At 38.3% G+C, this 13173-nt stretch overlaps 1 long non-coding RNA gene across 6 annotated transcripts in view; it reads left to right on the top strand.

The window, feature by feature from the left end:
* Window positions 1-13173, top strand: part of LOC104858787 — a 107451-nt gene that overhangs the window by 1641 nt on the left and 92637 nt on the right. For 4 of the 6 annotated variants that reach the window (XR_004516323.1, XR_004516324.1, XR_004516319.1 and 1 more), the window contains exons 2-3: window positions 1648-1704; window positions 2026-2251. This is a non-coding gene — a long non-coding RNA (uncharacterized LOC104858787). Of the gene's footprint in view, window positions 1-1647; window positions 1705-2025; window positions 2252-4951; window positions 4994-13173 lie in introns of all 6 variants that reach the window. The other 2 variants (XR_004516320.1, XR_004516322.1) reach the window with 2 other exon arrangements.

Below are 13173 nucleotides of genomic sequence, written 5' to 3'. Positions count from 1 at the left end.
GCCAGCCTGGGCTATATAGTGAATTCAAGGCCAACCTGAATGACATAGGAAGAATTTGTCTCAAAGAAATTAATTAAATTAATTAAATAAAGGGCAAGAGCAAAGTTTGGAGGCTTTCACTCCCTAACTCTGCTTAATTGAGAACTCTGGAGGGTACCTGAGTTCAAAAGAAAACAATAGGGCCAGGGATTTAGCTCAGTGGTTCCAGCACCTGCCTCACAAATACAAGGGCCTGAGTTCAATGCCTGGTACCAAAAAAGAAAACAATAAAGAAACTAATTATCTAGTGTCATGTTCTTAAAGCAACTTCTGTATCATTCCCAAATTGTACTTCAAAAGAATTGTGACTGCATGTAACTAGTGATTTATACATAATGATAAACTGTAAAATTTGGCCTGGGTCATGCTTAAAGATAGGAAATTATAACAATAATAAGTATTAGCCTTTTCTGTGTCAGCCACTTCTCTTAAGTGATGTTGACTGATGAGGGATAAAGCTACAGAGGTAGAAAAGTTAAATAATTTGCCTAAATTCACATAGCAGTAGTAATAGATCTGAAATCTGAACTCTGGAATCTGGTTCCCAACGCTGCCCTCTTTTGCATTACATAATATGTACTACTTTCTATTAGAATATATTGTATGATTGTTTTCCTGATGCTCTATTGCAAAACCCTTTTCATGGTATCACTTAAGAGTTGCACTTATTTCCTATCATAATTCCCAGCTGCATTCAAATTTACATATTCCAGCTTTGGGCGGGATTTTTTTTTTTCTGTCACAATTTTTAAAAATTTTGTTTTTCTGTTTAAAATTTCAGGATAAATTTTTAAACTAGTGTATTGCAAGTGATAATTGATGGCAGTGTTTTACAGACGTTATGACTGATTATCACTCCTGCCAAAGGTCAAGAAATATTTAGAGAGGGCCTATTCTGTGCTGTAAAAAGGTTTAAGTCCTCAAGGTCCAGAATTAGATAAAATATTATTTTAAATTGATCTTATCTAGATAACATAGTAAATGTTCTGAATGTGGCATGCAGAGGGTCCAGTGAGAAGGGTTTGGGCTGGTTTTGAACACAGGAAGCTGATGCCAAAGCCTAGTCTGGGTACTAAAGACAAAACTGTGAGCGTGAAAATGGAGGTGATGTGGATATAAGACAAGAAAGTTAAACTGAAGAGAAATATTAAAATAGAATATGAAAGATTTAAAAGATAAGGAAGTCATGGACAGATAAGCAGGTCTCACATCTGTGCTGCTAACATTTGATGTGGGCTAAAACTCTCTGCTGTGCCAGGCATGGTGGCACACGCCTGTAATCCCAGCACTCGGGAGACTGAGGCAGGAGGATGGCTGTGAGTTCGAGACCAGCCTGGACTACACAGTGAGCCCAGGTCAGAGTCAACTACATAGTGAAACTCTGTCTCAAAAACAAACAAACAAAAAAACTGTGCTGTAGTTCTTAAGTAGCAAAACTAAATATTCTTTCTTAGTTGCTAAAGGTTCTCATGTTGAAAGGAATAGGAGAGGTCTGTCTTGAAACTGGAAACAAAGGTCTCTAAGTACAGTGTGCACCCAAACATCTCTGCTGCCCCCTGAGCCTACGTGCATTGTTTTAACTGTTTTTGTTTGTTTTCTTCCTCACAGTTCCCCATACCTCTCCTTAGGAGCTTCTGCAGCTTCACAGAAACAGCTGGAGAGCAGGTACAAACTGTATTGGAATAATTGTCCCCTTCAGGAAAATACGCAATTTAGAAATGGCGTGTGTGATGAGGTGTAAAAGTTCATTCTTGAGATTCTTAGGAATTTTTGGCCAAGGTGACTGATTCACAAAGGAGTTAGTGACAGAGAGAGAAAAGATAGAGCAAAGAACCCAAGTACGTACACCAATTCTCCTTCCACAGCATTGCTATGGTCCCATAAGAATGGAGTATGCCATGTACTGCAAAGGCTATGTTTAGCTCAGCTGCCAAATCCTTTCCTCCTGTTAATCTTTGTTCTCTCAATCCCTTCCTCTCCCTGTAGCTGAATCATACAAGTTTCTAACTATAAAATCTCCTGATGGAAAAACCAAAAAGAAGTATTGACAGTGGGGAGAAGCTGGATTGATGTCTCAGCAGGCAAATATGACACAAGACACCCTCTTTAAAGCTCTCCTGAGCAACCGCATTGAAGGAGAAGTGAAACAGCAATTGCTCGTGGCAATACACAGGGAGGCAAGATTTTAATATAGCACCACTGTCACATTCAGGTAAAAATGGTCAAGTGTACAAGAAGGCTACAAAGTGCAATAAATTTGGCTACATCTAACATCAAACACCAAGTAAAAATGGCTAATCCAAGATAAAGCATTTGTTCCTTTCTTGTGTAAGGAAGATGGAGATAGATAAGCTAGGAAGTGTATGGCAGCTTATAATGCTTTCAGGGACCTTTCTGTCTCTTTGGCTGGGCATAGTGGTGCACACCTATAATCCCAGTTCTTGGGAGGCTGAGGCAGGAGAATTGCTGCAAGTTCAAGGCCAACCTGGGGTACATCCTCAGTCCCAAATGGCAGCTGGAGCTCCAGCCTTTAGTCCTTCTAGGAGGAAGAAAAAGCAAAAGAGCAAAACAACAAAGCCCTTCCCTCCTAAGTCAGTACCGTTTTCACAGTACCTCATGTCCAGAACTACAAGGTGGTTCTTAGCAACAAAGGAGCTGGAAGATGTAAATTTTATATTTGGCAGTGTTATGCCCAGCTCAAAACCAAACAAAACAGGCCCTTGCTTCTCTATATATCTTCCATGGTATCCCCATGCTGAGTGGGCACACACTAAATACCTAATACATTTACTAATCACTTAAGCCAGAAACAGGACACAGTTTTACCATCAAGATTTTGGGGACCAGGGATTGAGCTCAGTGGTTCTTTCACCTGCTTCGCAAGTGCAAGGTCCTGAGTTCAATCCCTGGTACCAAAAAAAAAAAAAAAAAATTGGGGGGGACATAGAAGACATAAATGTAATATCAAAGATTGGGCTGGGGATTTAGCTCAGTGGTTCCGCCACCTGCCTTATAAACACAAGGACCCAAATTTGATCCCTGGTACCCCCCAAAAAACAACATAATATCAGGGATTGATTTCAAGGATTGATTATATGCATTAATAACCACTGAGCTAAATTCCCAGCCCCCTGCATTAGTTTGAAATGTCAGCAGAACTCTATCACCTGCACCTGAGTTTAGCTAAATCCACAGCTTGCTTCTTTTTCTAAACCTCCTTCCCTTAATCCCCCCTCCTCTCCCTCCTCCTCCTCCTCTTTTTTTTTTTATTGGTATTGAGAATCGAACCCAGGGCCTCACACTTGGCAGGCAGGCCCTGCACTGCTGAGCTATATCCCCAGCCCAGTTATCTTAGCTCATGTTATGGCATATCATATTTACATCCATTGAGGTTATGAGGTTCCTGTACATAGTTTATTTGTTTCCCCTTCACCTTCTCCACATGCCTTGAGCTTTTTCTCTCAAACAACCTCCCTGTAGCAAGAGCTGTATCTCCTTGTCCCCTTCTACCCATCCTTATCCTTTATTATTCTTTTTATTTGTACTTTGCTTCATTCAAATGAAAGATACCATATGGCATTTAAGCTTGTGTGTCTGGATATTTCACTCAGCATTGTATTTATCCAGTGCATCTGTTTTCCTATAAATGTCTCAAATCTGTTATTATAGCCAAGTAGTATTCCATTATATGTAGATACCCCATTTTCTTTGTGGACTCATCTGTTGATGGGTATACAGGCTGTTTCCAGAATTTAGCGATTATGAGTTGTGATACTATAAACCTTAGTATGCATGTATCACTGTAGAATGATGTCATAAGCTTTTGGGGATGACACCTTGCAGGGGAACAGCTGGGTCATTTGGAATTTCTAGTTTCACTTCTTTGAGAAATCTCCATACTGATTATTGGAGATACAGAATGGTTGTACTAGTTTATATTCCCACTAACAATGAATGAGTGTTCCTTTTTCACCACAGCCTCACTAGCATTTGTTATTGTTTGATTTCTTAATGATTTCCATTCTTTCTGGAGTAAAATGGAATCTTAGCATTGTTTTAATTTGCATTTCCATAATTTCCAGAGATGTTGAATTTCATATGTTGGTTGACCATGTGTATTTCTTCCTCTATGAAGTGTCTTCATTTACCTTGTCCATTTGTTGACAAGATCTTTAATTTTAGGTAGTTTAATTTTTTTCAGTTCTTTGTATGTTTTAGTTATTAGTCTTTTGTCTGAGGAGTAGCTGACAAAAATTTCTTTGCTGTCCTGTAGGTTGTCTCTTCACTCTGCTGATTGATTCTTTTGCTGTACAGAAGCTTTTCAGGCTGATATAAACCCATTTGTTGATTCTTGCTGTTATTCCTTGTGCAGTTGAAGTTCTGCTTAGAAAATCCCTTCCTACACCTATGGTCTTCAAGAGTTTTACTTCTTTTGCCTTCTAGTAGGTTTAATGCTTCTGTTTTAATGTTTAGATCTTTGATCCATTTTTATTTTAATTAAGTATATGGTGAGAAATAAAGGTCCATTTTCTTTTATTTTAAGTTTTTCTTTTTATTTGAAAAATGTCTGGTATAAACATACATATAATTCAAAGCCAAACATAAAGTTTAGCACAGCCATTGGGTAAACATAAAATATGTAACTATACACAATACAGACTTGTTTTTCTGGTCTTATTTCTGTATAAACAAGTTTGATATTCATTTTCATTTCATATATCAAAAGTACAAATCTGAGCCAAAGCTTTGAAAAAGACATAATTCTTAAGACATTTTGCATTTAATTTTTTATTAGTACGAGAGAGAGAGAGAGAACATAAGCACAAATAAGCACACACCCTAAACCTTACCATCTCTTAGCCAAATGTAAACTGATCAAATTAAAAATGTCTCCAATCTGAATATTTTACAGGATCTTTTCTTTATGAAAGTAACTGGATTTCATGACAGCAAGGTAAGGAATTTTTAAAGATAAACATGAGATTTATAACAGACCCTGTGATTGAATTCTACATCCCATTACAGCATCTTAGCTAGGCAGCCTATACCATCATAATTCTTCCCTTAATTCTTCTCAAGCCCAGACTGGTCATAGAACCTGGTGGTAGACTATGTATACTGTTCTAAACAAACTGACTGGGACCCTATTACAGATGTGTCTAGCTGTCCCCCCAAAGCCTCATGTGGTCATAGGTGGGGCTTTTTCAGAGGTGGCTGGATCTAGAGAACGAAGTAGCAGAGCCAGCTATAGGTGGCACCCCAGCATGGGGTCTAGGGATCCGGGTTAGCCTACAGTTGGTGGAAAATCATTCACACACCAGAAGAACCTTTACAGGGTTTTGTTATGGAGCTATTCCTCTGATAAATTTACTGCTTTCCATAGCAAATTTTCAGGAAACATCACCACTTAAAAACTATAAGCAGGCAGAAGCCTGCATCCTTAAAATGATTTCCATCCATGCTGTGGGGCAAAGTCACAGTGCAGGAAAATCTGCTGCTCAAGACATGGAGATGCTACAGGATTGGAAACAAATGACACCGCATTCTTTGAGTGTGGCCTGCTCCTTTCCATCTACAGATAGATTTCACATGCTCTGCTCTCAGACACAATGTTAGCAGACATAAAGCAGATGTTAACTTCAGAAACCTCTTGGCTTCAAGCAAGAATGGTTCAGCAGTTCAGAGAGCCTCGAGACATCAACAACCTGCTCAAGGGTGTCACTGATCCTTTCACCAAGAACTAAACAGAAACACAGTCATCTTTTATATTTGCCACCTGGTTAGCTTCCAGGGCTGCCCTGGCCTCTCTGGACTGTTAGAATCCACCAACACAGAGAAGGCAGCAAGTTGCAGAGACTCAAGATAGTGTGCAACACGTTCATCATAACGAGGTCTGTTGCTGTGTCTGGTGCACTGCTGCCTGTGCCAGCTTTGAATATCAGCCCGAGCTTTAACTGCAACTTTGCTTGGGAAGAATGACACTTCCAGGGGCAGGATGGTGAGTGAGAACAAGCTCACCAGCACTCATCAGCCAGAGCTACTGCTTCTCCTGATGGGAAATTATTGAAAGTTCCAAAAGGAAGCCAGAAACAGCCCACCAGCATCTTAATGACTAACACTGTCACTAAGTGATCAGTCGTGGTCAGCAGTTTCTTCTAGGAAGGGAGACCCACCCTATGAGCTAGCATTTGGATGAGATCGAGTGTGTTCAGGGTGGCATGGCTGTAGATAGCATTTAGAAATGTTATCACATCCATTCTTTCAGAAGAGGAATGTTGGCTCTGAATACATTCTCAAGCCAAGGGAACTAAAGGAATGGAAATGGCAAGATTGGCAGAAAAGGTGGGCAGATCCTGCAGCAGGGATGGACAAGTGACAGGACTCCAGAGTCCACCTGCAGAAGGGTCCATTTTCAATCTTCTGCACACTGATAGCCAGTTTTCCCAGCACTACTTATTGAATAGGCTCTTTCCTGCAACATATAGCCCCTTTGGCAAAGTCCAAATAGCTGATTGTATCTGGGGAAGTTTCTTTATCCTCAGTTCTGTTCCCCTGATGTATCTGTTTTTGTTCTAGTACCACGCCATTTTTTATCACTATTTTTTTGTAGTATAGCTTAAAGTCAGGTGTTGCTATGCCTCCTGCTTTGCTCTTTTTGCCAAAAATTACTTTAACTATTTTTGGGTCTTTCTGGTTTCATATACATTTTATGATTGCTTTTTCTAGAAATGTAAAGTATGCTGTTGGTATTTTGATTGGGACTGCACTGAATTTGTACAACAGTATTGAGAGTATGGCCATTTTGACAATACTGATTCTGCTTATCTGCAACAGGAGACATCTTTCCATTTTCTAATATCTTCTTCAATTTCCTTTTTCAGAGAATTATAGTTTTCTTTGTAGAGATCTTTTGCATTTTTGGTTTGGTTAATTCCTAGGTATTTCATTTTTCTTACAGCTAATGTAAATGATACTGTTTTCATTACTTCTTTTTCATCACCTTCATTGTTGGTATACATAAATGATGATGATTTTTGTGTGTTGATCTTGTAGCCTGTTACTTTGCTGAAGTTAATTGCTAAAGAATTTTGGGGGGGACTTCTATGTAGAGTATCATGTCATATTCAAATAATGGTAATTTGAATTCTTTCTTTCCTATATGTATCAATTTCATGTCTTTCTCTTGCCTATTTGCTTTGGCTAATGTTTGAAGTATTATGTTGAATGGAAGTGGTCAAAGTGGATATCCTTGTCTTGTTCTTAATTTTATGGGAGAAAGGTTTTAGGTTTTTTCCATTTAGTATGATTTGGCATATATAGTCTATATCATATTCAGGTATGGTTGGTCCTTCTATTCCTGTTACTTCAAGGTTTTTATCATGAAGTCATGCTGGATTTTGTCAAAATCCTTTTCTGCATTTATTGATATGACCATATGGATTTTTACCTTGCTTTGCTTTATTTGATGTATTACATTTATTGACTTACTATGTTGAACCATCCTTGCATCTCGACCTTTTGATGATGTGCATTCTGTCTGCTAATGTCTTTTTAGGATTTTTCATCTATGTTCATTGAGGAAAATTGCCTATAGTTTTCCTTTTTAATTGGGTCCTTTTTTTTTTTTTTTTTTTTTTTGGTACCAGGGTTCGAACTCAGATCCTTGCACTTGCAAACAGGTGCTGAAACCACTGAGCTAAATCCCCAGCCCCTTAGTTGGGTCTTTATCTGGTTTTGGGATCAGGGTAAAATCGGAATCCATAAATAAGTTTGAGGGCACTCTCTGCCTTTCAATTTCTTTGAAGTGCTTGAGGAGTAATGGCGATACAAGATCCTTAAGGTTTTGTAGAATTCAGCAGTGAATCCATGAAGTTCCGGACTTTTTTCATTTGATAGATTCTGTATTATATTGTTTGATATTGGGTTTTTAAGCATATTTATGTCTTCTTGGATTAGTTTTGGTAGTCTGTATATCTATGAATCTGTCCATTTCTTCAACATTTGCTAATTTGTTGGAGTATAACTTTTCAAAGTAGTTAAGTATCTTCTGGATTTCCACAGTGTTGTGATTTCATGTTTTTTCATTTCTAATTGTATTTATTTTCTCTCTTTCTCTTGTTAAGTCTGGCTGGGGGCTTATCTAATTTATTTTTTTCAAAGTACCAGCTCTTTGATTCGTTGATTTTTTTTTTTTTTACTTTTTTTAGTCTTAATTTCATTGATTTCTGCTCTCTCTCTCTCTTTTTTTTTTTTTTTTTTCTTTTTTTTTTTTTTTTTTTTTTTTTTTTTTTTTTGGTACCAGGGAATGAACTCAGGTCCTTGCGCTTGCAAGGCAAGCCACCGAACCACTGAGCTAAATCCTCGGTCCTGATCTGCTCTCATCTTTATAAATTTCCTCCTTAATTTCAGTTTGAGGCTGGATTGTTTTTGTTTCTCAATTATCTTAAGATTGCTTGTGTTGTAGTCAGCAGGATTTGGCAAGGCAATACATTAAATACAGGCCATATAATTTATAAAATTATTTTATGGTAATTACTCAAGAAGTCAAATGCAAAGGAGTGAAAGAGATTAACTGCACACTAGAAGCCCAAAGGATTCAGCTGAGGGCCTAGATCTGAGCAGTGTGACACATAAGTCTAGCTAAAGGCTTAGAGTTCAAGGCAATGTCCCTGAGCCCACAAGTCCAGCCAGAAGCCTAGATCCCACAGCAATGTCTCATGCTTGTCTCTATTGAGGATCTGCACCTAGAAGGCCCAAAGGCCATGGTGGAAGCCAGAAAATCTATGCTGGTGAGATGAAGGAATTTGAGCCACCAAGTGGAGGGATCTACATTGGAGCCAGGAAGTGATGCTCACAGTGAAGATCAGAGCTCTCTTGATGAAAACAGCAGCCATTTCCAGTGACAGCAAGGCCCTGAGCTCCTCCTCTGAGAACTGCCTAGTTTGCATCAGGAAAACCAACCTCAGCAAGCTCCTCCCAGAAAATCAACAGGCCAACATCTTCCTTTCCAGTTCTTTTTTATGGTTATTGGTAACAATCTTCAGGTGGATCCTCCACACCCAGACCATGCTGATTCAGTTCAGCTGGGCATTCCAAGTTGACCAATAGTCAATCCACCACAGTTTATGACATTGTCTCTTTGAGCTTACTCTGTTTTCCTTATGTAAGCACTGATTACAATGAATCACTATGTAGATGAGGCTGGCCTGGAACTCCTAGTAGGGCTCCTGCCTCAGCCCCTGGAATGCTGGGATTACAGGCATGTGCCACCACACCCAGCTTGTACCCAAAGTTTTGACAAGTTGTATAGCCATTGTCATTAACTTCCAGAAATTTCAAAATTTCTTCTTTGATTTCTTTTGCGACCCATTGGTTGTTTTGGAGTATATTGTTAATTTTCCAGGAGGTTTTGCCTTTTCCAAAACTCTTTGTTTTATTATCTCTATTTTCTGTTGTTAATCTCTATTTTCATTGCACAGTGGTCTGATAGTATGCATGGGGTAATTTCTATACTTTTATATTTACTTAGGCAGGCTTTGTGGATTAGCATGTCATCTATTTTGGAAAAAGTACCATGTGCCGCTGAAAAGAAGGAATCCTCTTGTTATAGAAGGGTACAATATTCTGTAGATATCCATTAAGTCTGTATGTTCAAGGTTGTGGTTCTGCTTTGAAATTTCTTAATTGGTTTTCTTTTTACTTCATCTATTTGGGAAAGGGTGGGCGGTTAAAATCCCCTAGTATGATTGTGTTAGTGTCTATTTGATCTTTTTATTTCAGCAATTTTTGTTCTATAAAGATAACTGCTCCAGTACTTAGTGTATCAGTGTTACCTCTTCTTGTTGGATTGTTCCATTAACTAGTATGTAGTGACTTTCTTTGTCTCTTCTAGTCAGTTTTAGCTTGAAGTTTACTGTGTCTGATATTAGAATTGCTACCCTTGATTATTTTCAGGGTCCTGGTTCATGAAATGTTGCTTTCTGTTTTTAATTTTTCATCTAGGAATATCTTTTTGGATTAGATGAGTTTCTTGAATGCTACAAATTGTTGGACTTTATTTTGTTGATCCAGTTTGCCAGTCTATGTCTTTTTTTGTTTTGTTTTGTACCGGGGATCGAACTTGGGTCCATTGCGCTTGCGACACAGGCAGCAGAACCATTGAGCTAAATCCCAGGCCCTAGTCTATGTCTTATAATTGGAGAGTTAAGGCCTTGAACATTGAGAGATATTACTGAAATGTGTTGGTTGTTTACTATCATTGCCTCTTTTGTCTGTAGGTGTATCCTTTCTTTTTCTTTCCCTGATGTTTTTTGTTGCTGTTTATCCATGACCTCATTGTTTTTTTCTGTGTTTTTAGCTGTGGGTGATTTGTTCTCCCTCCCCCTCCTCCTCCTTCTTCTTCCTCTTCCTCTCTCTCTCTCTCTCTCGCCCTCTCTCTCTCTTTCTCTCTCAGGACCTTATGCTTGCCAGGCAGGCACGGTGCTGCTGAGCTAAATCCCTGGCCCTCGTTCTTTCTTTTGAGAATATTGTTGATTAATTTCTGTAAAGCTGGGTTAGTGCTCATATATCTTCTGAGCTGGTCTTTGTCATGAAAGCACTTTATTTCTCCATGTATTTTTGAAGGACAGCTTTGGAGGGTAAGTTGGGTTGGAAACTATTTGCTCTTTAGAGTTTGAAATACTTCACTCCCAGTTCTGGCTTTCAGTGTTTGTATTGAGAAGTCTGCTGTGATTCTAATTGGTTTACCGTTATATGTGATTTTTTAAAATTTTTCTCTTCCTACTTTTAAAATCCTGGGGGTTTTGTTTTATTTTGTTTGCTGGATAGCTGATAATTTATAAAGATATACCTTGGTGAGCTTTTTTCATCATAATTATATGGTGTTCTATAAGGATCACCTACTTGTATTTTAAACTTTTTTTATATTTGGAAAATTTTCTTCCGTGATTTCTATAAGCATGTTAGTGATTCCATCTGTGCTATCTTCTAGTTTTTCTCTAACTTTGATTAGCCTTATATTGATCTTATCGACATCCAGTAACTGCTGCACTGGCTTCTCTTTTTGTCTTATTTTCTTTTTGGCTTCTTTGAGCTCTTTACCCTAATTAACTATTTTGTTCTCAATATCAGACACTGTTTTCACATTAGTTATTTCTTCAATGAATGAATTCTATACAGTTTTGTTTTTTTGTTTATTTTTTTGTTTGTTTTTTGGTACCGGGGATTGAACTCAGGTCCTTGCGCTTGCAAGCAGGCCACCAAACCGCTGAGCTAAATCCCCAGCTTCTATAGTTTCTGTTTCAGGGATTTTTGTCTGAAATTTTTTCAAAGATTCTATATCCTTGTTGAATCTGTCATTCAAATTTTGGTTAACTCATCCAGTTTTGTACCTATTTCCCTCCAGTTCACCATGGGAATACTGAGTGAAACTGCTGAATTTTTAGTTCATTTTCTCTTTGAACTCATCTATTTTTTTCATCCCTTCTATGAACTTTTCATAGATTCCTGTTGCCTGGTATTTGTTTTCCTCTTCCTTTGTGATCACTTGATCTGCCTTGGGAGAATTGGGAGGTGATCGTAGATCTTCTATTTGCTTGCTTCCCCATTCTCCTATGTGTATTTGTATGTGTACACACATATGTATGGATACTTATTTTTGAAATTATGGGCTCTCTCCTTTTTTCTCTCCCTTCTGGGGGTGGGGTTACTGCAGGTTAGGGGACTAGAGAAGTAAGGACAGTTTGTTGCTTATATGGAGATTTTTAGTAAGATGTTGCCTCCTCATGAATAATTTTCAGCTTTGTATGGCCAGTGCTAGGATTTACTCCTTCTGTTATTTAAGTGATTTCAAATCTGTCCTTAGGTTTTTCTGAAAGCATTACTTCTGGTTATAATAGCACTCACAGATTCAGTCTTACAACACTTCTATATGATAGTCCTTGCAGTTACTCCCCGCTTGTCTATTCTCTACACACTGTGACAGTTTGTTATTTGTGATTATTCTGCAGTGAGGTAGCTAGGATGTGGTAGGGAGGATGGGAGGTGGTTGGATGAGGACTGTTAGACATTAAGGGGGAGGGTTGAATTGGAATAGTAATAGATGAGAAGAAAAAGTTGGTGTGGGGACTGATTTTATTGGAGTACTTTTAGTTGAGTTGAAAGGTTAGTTTTTAGAGTTTTCAGAGGATATTTTGTAGGGGCAAGGCTGAGATATGGGAGAAATTGGGTTTACTTTGTGATTGAGGAAAGTTATGTGGTAGTCAGAACTTTTCAATAGGGAGGACAATAAGCTAGGTAAGATATGGGGCTGCCAAAGGCTTAGAATGGGGAGGAAAAAGAAATAATACCAGAGAAGACAGGAGTGACTGTGAGGAAGCTAAATATGAGGAATTTCAAAACTTGGGAGGAGGAGTTCAAGTGTGTAGAAAAACAATAAAGAAATAAGTTAATATTGCCTCTGGGGTCTGAGGTGAAGAAACTAGGTAGGGAGCTGAAACATGGGAGAGAAACTAGACATCTATAAATCAGAGGACAAATACGCAAATGTAATAATCTATTAAACAAAAGAAACCCTTAAAGGAACGTAACAGAATCCCATGTTACTAAATAAATCATGAAACATACAAAAACTTAAACCTAAAAGAGGTCTGATGGGAATACAGATTAAAGATTCCAATGAGACATTGCATATGTGATTCTGAAATAAACTGCTTTGCCAGAGAATCTGAGTCTCACACCCAATAAGTCATCTGATCTTTCCACTGCAATACTGAAGCTAACTCAGACTCAGGACTTTTCTGCCAGGTTGCAGTCATTCTTGCATAATCTGATCCAGTCTGAATTCTTGGATTAGGAACTCTTGCTGTCCCATTCCCTGGATTCTGTGGTAGATTTGGCAGACGGGTTTACTGGCATCACATTGTCCACTGAGTCACAATTATTCCTATGCAATCAAATCAACTATAGCAGTAACAGGCTAATCCACTACAGTAGTATTTATCAGGGATAGTTGAGAAATAACATACCATGAGACCCTGTTTAGCATCTCTTTGAGCCTAGAGAAGAAATGTATGGTTGTAATGTAAGCATCATAGCAACTCAAGTCTTTTTTTTTTTTTTTTTTTTTTTTTTTTC

Source organism: Fukomys damarensis, unplaced genomic scaffold, assembly GCF_012274545.1.
Source record: "Fukomys damarensis isolate Sample0158 unplaced genomic scaffold, DMR_v1.0_HiC HiC_scaffold_1, whole genome shotgun sequence".
Taxonomy (NCBI): Eukaryota; Metazoa; Chordata; class Mammalia; order Rodentia; family Bathyergidae; genus Fukomys; species Fukomys damarensis.
Note: the sequence above shows the minus strand (reverse complement) of the source record. Positions and strands in the feature narration are given on the sequence as shown.